The sequence below is a fragment of the Callorhinus ursinus genome, unplaced genomic scaffold (genome assembly GCF_003265705.2).
Source record: "Callorhinus ursinus isolate GAN/ISIS: 27379988/994484 unplaced genomic scaffold, GSC_fseal_2.0 scaffold7, whole genome shotgun sequence".
Classification (NCBI taxonomy): domain Eukaryota; kingdom Metazoa; phylum Chordata; class Mammalia; order Carnivora; family Otariidae; genus Callorhinus; species Callorhinus ursinus.
In genome coordinates this window covers 57,451,675-57,465,475 of record NW_027397069.1, presented here as the reverse complement: position 1 = coordinate 57,465,475, position 13,801 = coordinate 57,451,675, and positions in this window count along the sequence as shown.

Here is a 13,801-nt window from a genome sequence, read left to right as displayed (position 1 = left end):
TCTCCCCCCCTTCTCTCTCCTCTCTCTTTTTTTGGATCTCTGTTATTTTCTGGTAATTCTCAAGTGTTTCTGTGAGTCTCTCGCGCTCTCAGTGTTTTGATTGCTAGGAGGCAAACCAGCGTGGAGGCGGCGGCGACACTTTGTTTACTACTGAGGAGCAAAGCCGAGTACTCGGGAAGCTCGAGTGGAACGAGTCTCTCGCTTCGCCTCGACCTCCGCTCGGGGCCCAAAGTGGGGCGGGGCGGGGGCCGGGGGAACGCTCCCAGCTCCGCCGGCACTGGGTGGGCGGGCGGAGGCGGCCTCGCGGAATTCTACTCAGTCGCCCCCTTCTCGGCTCCACCCACGATTTTTTTTGCAGAGAGACGTGGGGAAGTCGGTGGGCTTTGTTTTTGTTTTTTGTTTTCTTTCCCTGCGATCTGTCAAGTTCTTTAGCCCCCACGCGGGCTGCACAGACCCCCCCCCCCGGCACCTGGATCCTGGCGGTGGAGTCCGCGCGGCGGGCATCCTCCCCGCCGCCTCTGCGCCGGGAGCCCACCTGTCCGCACCCACAAGTTGAGCCTCTGCGGTTCGCTCTCGCCGGGGGCCAGGCGTTCAGCCCAGCAGCCTCCAGCTGGGTTCACTCCATTCTTGACCTAAAAGGCTAGAAATGAGGGAAAGGGCCTCAGCGCGGGCCGAAGACAGTCCTGTTTCACACGCACACACAGACTCAGAAGCATCCTAGACCGCAGGCCCTCTGTGGGAACATCTTCCCCTGGGCGGGAACCTCAGACTCTTAATAGTCCAGGCGCTGCGGGGAAGGGATCAGAGAAGGGATGCAGACAGAACCTTGTTACTTTATTACTTACCCCTAATTAAGTTCAACTGTTTGCTTGTTATTTCTTTGCTGTTTAGGATGCAAGTGGTAAGGTGTCGAGAAGTAAAAGCGCAAGAGGGGTAAGACCAAAGCCTTGGGGCTCAGCCCTGCCCCACCCCCAGGTTCATTTAAACTGTTTGCCGCGAGTATCAGTAAACCCCTCACCCACCCCACCACACCTTTCCCCATCTGGGCTCCAGGTCCTGTCGAGATCAGTGATGCCAAAGGTAGGAAGACAATGGTCCTTGTGTCTTAGGGGGCAAAAGAAAGAGTTTTCAAGAAACAGCTTTTTTGTTTTGGTTTGATTTTTAGGAGGAATATGGAAGGCATTTCCCTTCATAGGGATGGGATCACTTAGGGTGGAAGATTGACGGTAGGGTTTTAAATACCTTGTCCAAAATGACAGCTCCCAATTATTTTAAAAATCCCCTTTTTCTTACAGGTAATTCTTCAATTGAAAAAGTGGCATCTAAAGAAAATTAGGCCTCATTTACAGAAGTTTGAAAGGACTTAGAGATTTATTTCTTCCTTTACATTCTCACTATCATCTCCCTAGTTCAGACCCCTATTTATTCTTAGCCCACTTATCGCAAGAACTTCCTACCGATAATGGGGGGCTGGGGGAGAAGGTCGTGAGCCTGATGGATTAAGTGCAGGGTTGGTTCCCACCCTCCTTCTCCTGTGGCCTCGGCGTTTACTATCAAATTTGGACAGTTCGGGCCACCTCTACCAGCCGCTAGGGGACCTCAGTAACCCAGACGATGAGCTCAAAGGAAGGAGGTAATGTGGAACTGTGGATACCCTCAACCTCTCCAATTAAGCTCTGCAGAGGCAGCCCCCATTCAGATGGCCGCACCCTACAAATAGGCGGTGCCCTGGTGGATCATTCTTGGCAAAGGAAACCAGCTGCAGATTTGGCCTTGCTTTCCTTTCAATTCCAATTTTTCATGGGTTAGGTCAGAGGAGAGTATTTGATTAAGGAAGTTTTCTTACAGACTTTCCTCAGGTCCTTGAAATCTGGACTCTCCTGCCTAATTGTTTAAATGTTGTAATTTGCTTTTCTTTGGTCTTGAAGCAGGCACAGAGTACAGTGCCAATGTCCCTGACACATAGTTCCAAAAAAGTGAACAAATGTTTAAAGGTGTTTCTAGCTGCCTACTATACCATTGTGCATGTCAATTTACTGAACCTTAGGGTGCTGGTGAACACTGGCTTGTTTCCAATCTTTAGCTCACACAAGCTATTCTGTAATGAATAACCGTACATAACTCATTTTGCATCTGTGCAAGTATAATATACAAGAGGAATTTCCAGAAAAGAGATCACTGGGTCAGCAGTTAAATGCATTTGCAATTTTTTTTAAGATTTTATTTATTTATTTGACAGAGAGAGACACAGCGAGAGAGGGAACACAAGCAGGGGGAGTGGGAGAGGGAGAAGCAGGCTTCCAGCCGAGCAGGGAGCCCGATGCGGTGCTTGATCCCAGGACCCTGCGATCAGGACCTGAGGGAAGGGGACCTGAGCCGAAGGCAGACGCTTAAGGACTGAGCCACCCAGGCACCCCTGCATTTGCAATTTTGAGACACACTGTCAAATTGCCTTCCATAAGAGTTGCACCAAGCTAAACGTTCTTTTCAGCTAGACCCACAGAATGTTAAAATTGAAAGTAGAGATCACCTTAGTGGCCTCCTTTAATTTCTCCATAAGGAAATTGAGTCACAGAGAGGCTGATTTGCCCAAGGTCACACAGAAGCCAGTGGTGCTGCCATGGCTGGAACGCCAATTTCCTGCTTTCCCATCAATAATCTCTTCAATACACAGAAAATCAGAAATATCCGCAATTCCTATATAGCGATAACCACTCTAAAACTTTGTAGTATATTTCCTTCCAGTCAACCCCACAGATTTTAGTAATTTTAGTTAGGTGAACTCCACTGAACCAAACAAAGTTTGGATTTTGGAAGATTGAAAAAGCAGACACACACAAAAAAATGATAGTGACAGTAAGATAATGAAAGAAAAAAAGATTACAAAACAAGTTGTTTGGGCTTTTTTAGTCAGAAACAAACATTTTCTCTCTCTTTGAAGGATGTCAAAGTACTGAGGTTGGCACTAGTTCTGCTTAAGAGAAAAAAGTTCACTTCTTTTCTTCACTATTTTTTGTGGTAGCTGTTTGCTTCGAAGGCCGTTTCTAATGATCATCGCTTACTGGTTGGTGCATATGTCCCAAATGGAAAGAGAAATGTTTCATGTCAGGTAAGAACAATTAAATTGAAAAAGGAAATTTATCCTCACAAAGTCCATCTCACAAACCTATGTGGTGTTCTTTCTTCTGCCTGGTTTTCAGAGTAGCTGTCGCACCACCCTTGACAGGAAGACTGAGGGATGGTCCGGCAGAAACGTCTGCATTTACCCCTCACCACCAACATACTGATCTCTGGTTTAAATTCTTTACCTGTCAAAATAGGTAACTTAAGTCCAATGTAATGAGTAAATGAAAAGTCTGGATGTTTCTTTTTCAGTCATGACACTTCGCTTCATACCTCACCTTCCCTTTCCTCAACAACTGCTCATTTCTGATATTTTGTCTGAATTATTAAGAGGTACTGCTATCGGGGCACCTGGGAGGCTCAGTTGTTAAGTGTCTGCCTTCGGCTCGGGTTGTGATCCCAGGGTCCTGGGATCAAATCCTGCATCGGGCTCCCTGCTCCGCGGGAAGCCTGCTTCTCCCTCTCCCACTCCCCCTGCTTGTGTTCCCTCTCTCTCTGTGTCTCTCTCTGTCAAATAAATAAATAAAATCTTACAAAAAAAAAGAGATATTGCTATCAACCTAAAACCTTTCTTCACTTTGCCCCTAGAAAATAATCTGAAAAACCACAGCTTCAGGTTCTTAAACCAATGTCCTGAAACCTGACTGACATATCAAGTGGTAGCTCTAGCAATAGTAGGAGTCCCTCATTTTTCTTGAGGGATAATTTCCTTTGGATTTGGTTATCCTTTCAACAAAGATTTATAGAGCACCTACTATGCATATGCCAGATATTGTGCATCTTAGTACTTTGTTGTGATGGCAAATTCCTTGAGTTTGCAAATCTTTTTTTTTTTTTTTTTTTTTGCTTTATATGATTTTGATGTCAGAGTTAGGACAACGGATGATACTCTTAAATAACCAGTGCGTATTAACAATATTTATTTGGAGGAATGACACACACACACACATACACATACAAAGCATTTGGTAGCTACAAAGAATGCTGTCAGGAAAAAATTGAAATATTATCATCAATTTTGAAGAAAAATAATAAGAGGTAAAAAAAAACTAAATAAATGTGCCATTCACAGGCATTGGGAGTATGAGCTCTGGCCACCAGCCCTTGGAGTTTAGATGATTTTCGTTCAAATGGATAAAAGACAAAAGCTACATCAGGTTATTTGCCAATCACAAAGACAATGCTTACTGACGTATAACAGGAGAGAGGCCTTGGGCCAGTCATGAACCAGATCATCAGTGTTTTCAATTACAAAGAGCCAGTATTTGTTACCTTTGATAAATTCTGTTCCCTCATTTGAAGTGTTAGTGAAAGACTACTTGTGGGTCTCTACAGGAATGCTGAAATATACTTGTAGATAATTTAAATGACCAGCAATAGAGAATGGTTAAATAAATAATGGCATATCTGTAAGGTAGAATCTTATGTCATTTCAAATAAAGTGGACAAAGCATTTGTAATGACATTTGTGATGGTGCGATGCTGGTGATAACAGTATTTAGAAGATTGGAAGGTACTACTGTCAGCTAAAAATGTTAGCAGTGGTTGTATCTGGGTGATGGACTTATAGGTGATCATTATTGGTCTAACACAAACTCCTCCTTTTACAGGTAAGAAAACAGAGACACTAAGAACTTAAAAGATTGACCCATGGCTGTACAGTTAGTAAAGCACTGGGACCAGAATGCAGACCTCTCAACATTCAGGCCAAAACTGAGTTCTCGTGCATTGCTTCTCACGACAGTACCTTTGCTAACTGGGATTTTCAGACTATTTGATGACATTCAACCTACTTTATTTTATTTGTTTGTTTGTTTAAAATTCAACCTTTTTTTTTTTTTTTCAAAGTAAGCCATACACCCAGCGGGGGGCTTGAACTCACCACTCAAAAATCAAGAGTTGCATGCTTTACTGACTGAGCCAGTTGCCCCTCAAATTCAACCTGTTTTAAATGCTAGGTCTCTATTTTTGACACTATAAAATAACTCTCCCAAACTCCAAACTGTATCAGTATTACAATTAAAATTTTTCCTGACATTAAGGACTCATGAAATTGCCATAAAATTCATGGATGGCACATGAAATCCCAAACTCTTTGAATGTCACAAATCTGAATTTTGCATCCATGCTTAAACACAATGTGTTTTCACTATTTTATTTCTGTTTCATGTCATATTAAAGCTCTTAACATGCTTCCAAAAAAGGGGGGACATATGTATTAAATAAGAAAACGCTGCCATGTAGAACACAGATGGTAGTACATTTTTGGCAGAAAAGAAGTTTAACGAGGCATTTTACTTATTTACTTGGAAAACTAATATGTATGAATGTTCAAGTTAAGCAGTAAGAATTAATTGCTGTTTTACAATAATTGGGTGTTTTTTTTTTTCAAATCCAATCACCCTATTTCCATACCATTAAGTAAGGAAAGGGAGTCCAATGTGATTGGAAAGCAAGCCACGAGAGTTGTGACAGTAATAGAAGAATGAAGAAAAAACTGTTAGCGTTTTATAGTAACTAACCATGTTGCTTGTCATTGGTTGATAAAAATCAATAACAAGAGGTAATGACTCTGTAGAGTACATGTATTTTTAATGATACGTATAGTCACCGACTGTGTCAGTTAGGGTGTGAAAACAGGAGGTAAGAGTTTTATCAAATTTCAGATTTGGCTGACTCACAGGGCCCACCCATATGCAAAGTCGGCTGTGCCAGAGAGTAAACATAGATGGATCAGTAGTTCTCCAGGATATCAGGTTTCTATTTGGCGGTAAATACAGCCTTTAAAACACATTGAAATATTCTATATTCTAAGGTTTAGCATTTAAAAATGGAATTTCTAATTAGCTGATCACTGATATCATGCTGGAGGAAAAACTGATTTGTCTCATATGATGCCATGTGTGCTTTAAATAATTTTGTGTTTGAACAACAAACTAAAAACAGAACATTTGACAGCTATATTGCATGCCTGCACTCTGGAAGAACCCAACCTGGAAAAACTTTCCACAATCCAAGACGAGGCTTGGTGAAATCCCTTCCTCCTATTTTTCAGATTTATATATGATCTGAAACAAGATGTTATATAAATTGACAAATATAAGTATATACTTCTTATTTCAAAATGTTTTCAGTTATAAACCACAGATCACTATTGACCCAGAATCAAACATATACGTTAAAGTTATTTTCTTTGTGCCCCAGGATTAATAAAAACAACTATTTTTTCAACTATTATGGACTAAGCACTTTGTAGCTATCATCTGAATCAGCCCTCAAAACCACCCAATAAGGTAGGAGATATTATGATTCGCATTTTACAGAAATTGGGAAACTGAGGTACGAAGACCTAAGCAATTAACCCAAGGTCTTACCTTACAAGTTTATCTAATTATAGGCAGACTTGAACCTACCATTATCAAAATCCAGAGCTTGTCTCCTGTTTAACACTAACTCTCTGCCTCCATAAAATGTTGGAAATTTTAAAAAGAGAAATAGAAATTAACCAGAGATTAATTCGATGATTCCATTTTTTTCCAGAAAATTGACATTTGGACTTTTTTTGGTTGGGGGGGCGTGGTTACCTGCAGTGGGCTCTGCCTGAAACCAGTTTACTTTATGTTAATGGAAGAAGCCTAGAGATAGAACATAAATAACAATAATAATGCTGATGTTTGCATTTGTATAACGCAAATGATGTGGGGGATGTCAAGCCATTAGCACTTGCTTATTTGAACCGACCATATACAATAAGAGCAACCTGCCCTTCCGGAATGGTTGGCTTATCTGGAACTCTTTCCACAGCTCGTCTTATCCTGAATAAAAGCACAAGAAACCAAATTGAACAGCTAGCTTGGGCTCTCTTCCCCCCAAAGAAGGTTATTTGTATGGGATTTTTACCTAAAAGGCTTTCTTCATATGAGTTTCAGAAGCTTGGGTTTAGATTAGAACACATGAACATCTATTTTACAGTTCAAATGGAGGCCTTACTTATTTAAAATCCAGTTCTATTGCTGAATCTGCTGCGGGTTGGTCAGAGCCCTCAGGTCTCCTTCCTGAGAAAATAAACAAAATTACAAGCAAAACAAATAAAACCCTGTGTTCCCTTCTATTTTGAAGCCAACCTCAAAATGAATCGGAAAGTGCCTCCTCCACCATCAAGTGAGCACAAACTATCAGAAAGATTTTTAAAGCACCTTTAGAAAACGACTGTGGGAATGGCATGGGATCATATCTTAATGCCCCCAGGTCTCATAAAAGGCATGAATAAAACATCCTTCAGCTAAGGGTTTAGGGTGTGTTCTCTTGCCTTTAGCCTCACAACACAGGGAAGTATAGGCAGTCTCTACAAACCAGACTACCGGTCAGTATTAGTCAGAAGAACTTATCTGCGGCTACCTTCCTTTCAGCCAGGAACCCTTTCAATTGCCAATGAATCACAAAAGGAAAATCACTCCTCAGTGCTTTCGAATCTCCAGGAGATAGCCTCCTTTTAATGACCCATTGAACTTTCCCCAATCCATCCAGTTGCCGGGAGAGTCTGCAAATGTCGAAGATTAATGCCAGCCTTTGTGTGATAACCAAGTAAAGTCAATCATCCCAATATATTACCTCTCTTCTTTACTAGCCATGTATCTGATTTTTTATCTGATTTTTCACTTTCCATGATAGACACAGCTATATCAGAAGCCTGACAGGGCCTGGGGAAACAGGGTGGAGAAGAGCGGAGTGCCTCCTCTGGAATCTGAAAGCCCGCCCCACTGCGTCCCTTCGATTGTCTCCAGCCAGGGCTTGAGGGAGCAGGAAACTGCAGAGACATGGATTTGTTAGCCTTTTTATAAAGTATGCCGCCATGATGTTTGTTGGCCCTACATGCAAAAGATGATAAAGTGAAATCACCAATGGATCTTCCAAGACAAGCCAAAAATCAACAAGGCACGATCAACTAGAAGCTCTTTTCTTCCCTATGCAATGTTCAATTTATTCTGCATTTTGAATTTTTATCTTGGTATGACTTGCCACCCACATACCTCAATGAGGTATTATAAAGATTAAAATAATGTCTTAAAACGCTTTGAAACAGGGATGAAATGTTTGTTCTTTGACATTGGTACAACCTCGTGGGTAGGTTTTTGTTACACTATGAATTACTTTAACGTAGGTAAACATATGATTTCTAAATCACTGGTATTTGTTCAAAATCCTACTATGGCTCCTTTGCCTTTGTATTCAAGTGTTACGAACATTGCTTGCCCAATTCCAACTGATTCTTTGTGAATTCAGAAGTAATGTGTGTAATACCCGTGGAATATCATAACAAGCATTTAGGAAAAGTCTCAAATTAGGGATCTTTACTACCTATCAATGGCCTACAGCTGAGTTTAAAAAAGAAAGCAATACATAAAAAGGACTTGAGGATTCTGAACCTTTGATCCACCTTTTTTATGGTCTGATAATACCAAAACTTTGCTATAAAGTCCTTAAAGATCCTATTATCCTTGACAGTCTCAGTAGACAATTAAAAAGCAGTTAAAAATAAAGTTAGCTGACTCATTTGGGGAGGTTAGCTGATGATGTTACTGGCAGCTTCAACTTCAACAGATAATGTTATCACAGAAGGCAGCCCAACTTAACAATAGAGAAAATTTCTCTAAAATAATTTCAACAGAGAATTGATACAATGTATTCTTTGGTTTTCTGTGGTTCCTTAGGGTAAAATTCTTAAAAATGAAACCCACGCAGACACCCCAATATATTTTATTAGAGGTTGTTGCATCTAAGAAACCTAGAAACTGAAGACAAGTGACTTTCTCATGAAGAGAAAACAAACAAAAATCCTACAAAATTAGCTCTCTCAAAAAAAGAAAAGAAAACTTACAGAACAACAGGGACGGTAAGTATTCTACTTAAATGGAAATGGAATATAATGGCTTCTAAGTCCTGAATCCTTTTTTTTTTAAGGTATGATTTTTTTTTTGACTATTTAAATAGCTATTGAGGAAGGAGTCAGTAACTTAATTTTAATAATCACTTTTAAAATTAAAAAAGACTCATGCTTGTTCATGTAGACAAATTATTTCTAACGAGAAACACCACCTGTATTATCAGATTCTGCAGTTATTCCTAGATTAGTTATTCTTGGCAGCTGGGCTATAAAACCACGTGTCAGTGTGTGTGTGTGTGTGTGTGTGTGCGCGCGCGCATATGCTAGTGTGTGTGCTCACGCACGTTCTTATGTGTACACACCAGGATTCTATTAAAATATCACAAATCGCCACCTTATTTTTACAGTCCAATTAAAACATACAGCAGATTTAGTCACTAATAAACAGAAGTTGATGAGAACCATTGGAAACCTCTTAAATTAGCAATCAGATGGACCTGAAATTTAAAAAAGTTGATAAAATTACACAGTCAAGGTAAGAATGTTACCCCCAAAACATTTAAAGATGTGGAAGTTTTCTATTGGCAAGGGCCTTTGCTAACAAATTCTTAAACTCGTCATAATGGAAAAATTATTTTTAAATGAGTCATGATGGAGAAATTATTAAAATAGTAATAATGGCTAGGGGTGCCTGGCTGGCTCAGTTGGTAGAGCATGCAACTCTTAATCTCGGGGTTGTGAGTTTGAGCCCCATGTTGGGTGTAGAGTTTGCTTAAAAATAAAATCTTTTAAAAAATACTGGTGATGGGGAAAGCACTCTCCCTTATCTCTGTAACTCTTAGGCCTTTCTTGAGTTGGACAGGTGTGTATGTATTGCAGTGGGGGGGGGGATGGTGACAAGGACCACCAGTGTTCCTGAAATAGCTCTCCTCAGTCCTCACTAATTTCCCTCTGCTATCCCTGACCACTTCGCTTCTGGTAGCCAGCTGAAAAAGAGAGTAGAAGAGAGAAGCTAGGGAAAATTTTTAAATCATGATATCCAACTTAGTTCCAAATCTGGAGTGTACTTTGGCTCCTGAACATCCTCCTTGATGTTCAGGGTTCCTGAACCCTTCATGCGAGGGTACTCCTGCTAGCATTCACCAACCATCAGGCTCCCAATCTCTCAGCTTCTCCCTTTAAATGACACCTGGCACATTCTTTGATTGATGTTAACGCATCTGGATTTTTTTTTTTTTTTTTTGCTTGAGGAACCTGTTATGGGCTGAATTATGTCCTCCCTCCAGCCCTGCTCCAAATTCATATATTGAAGCCCCCAGAACCTCAGAATGTGACTGCATTTGGAGATAGTGTCTTTAAAGAGGTAATTCAGTTAAATGTGGTATTAGGGTGGGCCCGGATCCAATCTGACTGGTTTTCTTCTAAGAAGTGGAAATTTGGACACAGGAGAGACCCCAGAGGCCTATGATATGAGGACACAGAGAAGGAGGCCTGCCAGCGAAGGAAAGAGGACTCCAAACAAAACAAACCCAAACAAATAAACAATCTTGCTGGCACCTTGATCTTGGACATCCAGCCTCCAGAACTGGGAGAAAATTAATTTCTGCTGTTTAAGCCCCACCCCCCCGCACCCCCGCCACCCCTGTCTGTGGTATATTGTTATGGCAGCCCGAGCAAACTAATACACTGACTAAATGATCAGTTATGTTTTTCCAAAGGTTAAGTTAGATTTTTAACATTCCATTGAGGAACTAAAGGCCCTAACCCAGAAAGACAGTTAAGCAAATAAAACACTAATTTGAGAGCCAAAGCCTCGACCAAATCCATCTGCTAATGCTGGGTTTATTAACAAGCAGCATGGCCAGCATGAGAGGAGAACCGTGTGCCAGGTATTGTTCTAAGCACTGTGCTGTATAAACTCATTTCGTCTTCACAAAACCCTTGGGGGTAGGTCCTACTATTTTACAGGTGAGTCCAGAGTGGTGGAGTCACTTGCCCACGGTCACCTAGCTAGCAAGTGTGAGAGCTGGGATACTAACTGAGGGAGTCCAGAGTCTTTGCCCTTAACCGGGAAGCCATGTGGCATCCTTAATTAGTAAATCTACTACTTATTACCCTTCCTCACCGACCCAGCACACATCAGGAAGAACGGGTAAGAACACAAGAGGGGAAGTTAAAAGACCTGAATTCAAATTCACACTCTACCCCTTACCCCTCCTGGTAGCTTCCTTATCTGAATGATAATGATATCCCCTTATGGGAATGATAACGCCTATCCACTGTGGGGGCCAACTTAGACAATCTTAGAAAGGTGCTTTGCAGGGGGGATTAGCCCCAGGCACTGTTGGCATGTTTACAGGGGCTGAGATTCCTTCTGGAAATATTTAGAGGGGTTCTCTGCTGAGTGGGAATCCACCATGGCCTTAGTTCCATCAGGGGCTTATATCCCCTACCGGCTGGTCCTTTATTTATTTTTTTCAAGTTTATTTATTTTTTAGTAATCTCTACACCCAGCGTGGGGCTCGAACTCAGGACCCTGAGATCAAGAGCTGCATGCTCCTCCAACTGGGCCAGCCAGGCACCCCCAGTTGGTCTTGTATCTATAGTCCGCGAGGGCTCAATCATGCCATCCACACAGGTCCGTCCTTGCCTTCCGTAAACCATTCTGTGAACAAGTAAGGATGGGAGGAAAGAGAGGTCCCCACTCACCTTCCCCTAGTCTCTGGAGCCTTCTCTCCCGCCTTCCCTAAGGCTTTGCAGAGCCCTTAGAAACACCATGCTTAGGACAAGCAGTCTTTGGATGAAAAACATATGTGGGAGGGGGCTCTGAAAGAAGGGGAAGGTTGGGGCACCTGGCTGGCTCAGTTGGTAGAGCACGTGACTCTTGATCTCGGGGTTGTGAGCTCAGGCCCCACCTTGGGTGTAGAATTTATTTAAAAATAAAATATTGGGGTCCCTGGGTGATTCAGTCAGTTGAGCATCTACCTTCAGCTTAGGTCATGATCCTTGGACCCTGGGATCGAGCCCCAGGGTTGATCTCCCTGCTCAGCAGGGAATCTGCTTCTTCCTCTCCCTCTGTCTGCCGCTCCCCCTGCTTGTGCTCTTTCTCTCTAAAACATAAATAAAATTTTTAAAAATAAATAAATAAATAAATAAATAAATAAAATCTTTTTTAAAAAAAGAAAGAAAGGGAAAGCCAGCCTACTGAATAAGGTAAGCACAAGACCAGATCTGTTGGCAGCCCCCTGCAGGAGCCAGGAGCGGGAACATTCAAAACCTACCAGAAGCTTCTCCCTCCCGCAGCCAGCACCCAGAGTGCATTCAAGCTCATTGCCCTGTATGGTCCCTGTGGCTGTGAGGCATCATAAGGCCACCAGTCTTCCCTGACACAGGCCTCAGATGTCCGGGTTAGACCCAGTCCACCCAGACTGTAAACCCTGGCCCTCCAGGTAACTTCTGTGGCTTCCTCCCAGGCCCCCACAGCTTGGGCCTTCTGGACTCACACTTGGGAGTTGTCAGTCACCCCCCATCTCTGACATTTGGCCTCAGCAGCATTGTCCATGCCTTGCCATCCACCTGTTTGGGCTGATGACAACATTTAATTAATTCCCTTCCTACTCTTGATCTTAGCACGAGCCTCATGATGGGAAGAGAAAAACTCTTTCAAGAACGTGCTTTTGAAATCAACGCTCCCCACCGGAGCTTGCATTCCCCTCGGCTCCATTACTGCAGCTCCTCCCATGTCAGGATCTAAACCCAGCTCATCTCATGTCCGGTGCAGCTAAATTATCTTGCGGAGAGGGTTCTTTACATCTTGGCAGGGACAGAGCACCAAGCTTACCCCACAAGAGACTAGCTGGGCTGGGCCCCCTATTTAAGATAAATCTTAACATATTCAGAGCCATAGGAATTTTTTTTTCCTGTGCTGTTGGCTTCTTTCTATACCACTAAGATTTGCAAAACAAAGGACAAAAATGCCACAGGCTGGGCTAAATGCAGTGCACATTCTCAAACTGTGTGGCGGGGCCAAAGGGAAATGCAGGGCTTGCTTTTCCCTCTGTTCTCATGGAAATAAACACCCCAAGAAATTGAGCACTGTTTTAGGATCAGATGTTCAGTTCATTTACCTCCCAGTGTTGGTCGCCCCGGCCAGTAGTCAAGGCCCTCCCGTAGTTCAGCCTTCCCAATATGGCTCCTGGCACCCAGGAAGGCCATCTGGCCCTTCTTCACCATGTACTCTTGCCACATCTCAAGTAGACAGCTAAATGTTCCAAGCCTAAACTATCATCTATCTGAAAGCTATTACAATGTAGTATTTTCTGAAGTTGCATATTATAGACCATCAAAATGTACAGCAGACCAGGTGCAATTGGGTTTTGCCGTTTGTTTCAGTTTGGGGGATCCTCATACATAATTGCCTACAGTCATTGTGGGGCGTCAGAGAACTAGCATGAAGTTTTATGTTCCTGAGCCGTTCACTAATACTAAACATATTAAACCGAGCTGTCACGCTACTTTTTACACAGAAAATGATTCTCCGCAAACTTAGTCATGGTTCTTTGTTAGCTTTCATCTTCTACTTGAACCACTTTTCTCTCCCTTGACAGTGTCCTCCATCATCTTCTGATGAATGAGAAGGGGCAAAGTTGCCAAAAAGTCCTTTTTCACGTTGATAAAAGTACTTTTAGTAACGTCTAAAAGCAGTGTTTTAGTGCCCCCTACTGGTAGGTAATATTATAGTCCCTCTGCAAAAAAAGGTGCCCTTTACCTTTTAGAGAAAAGACGTAAACGTAG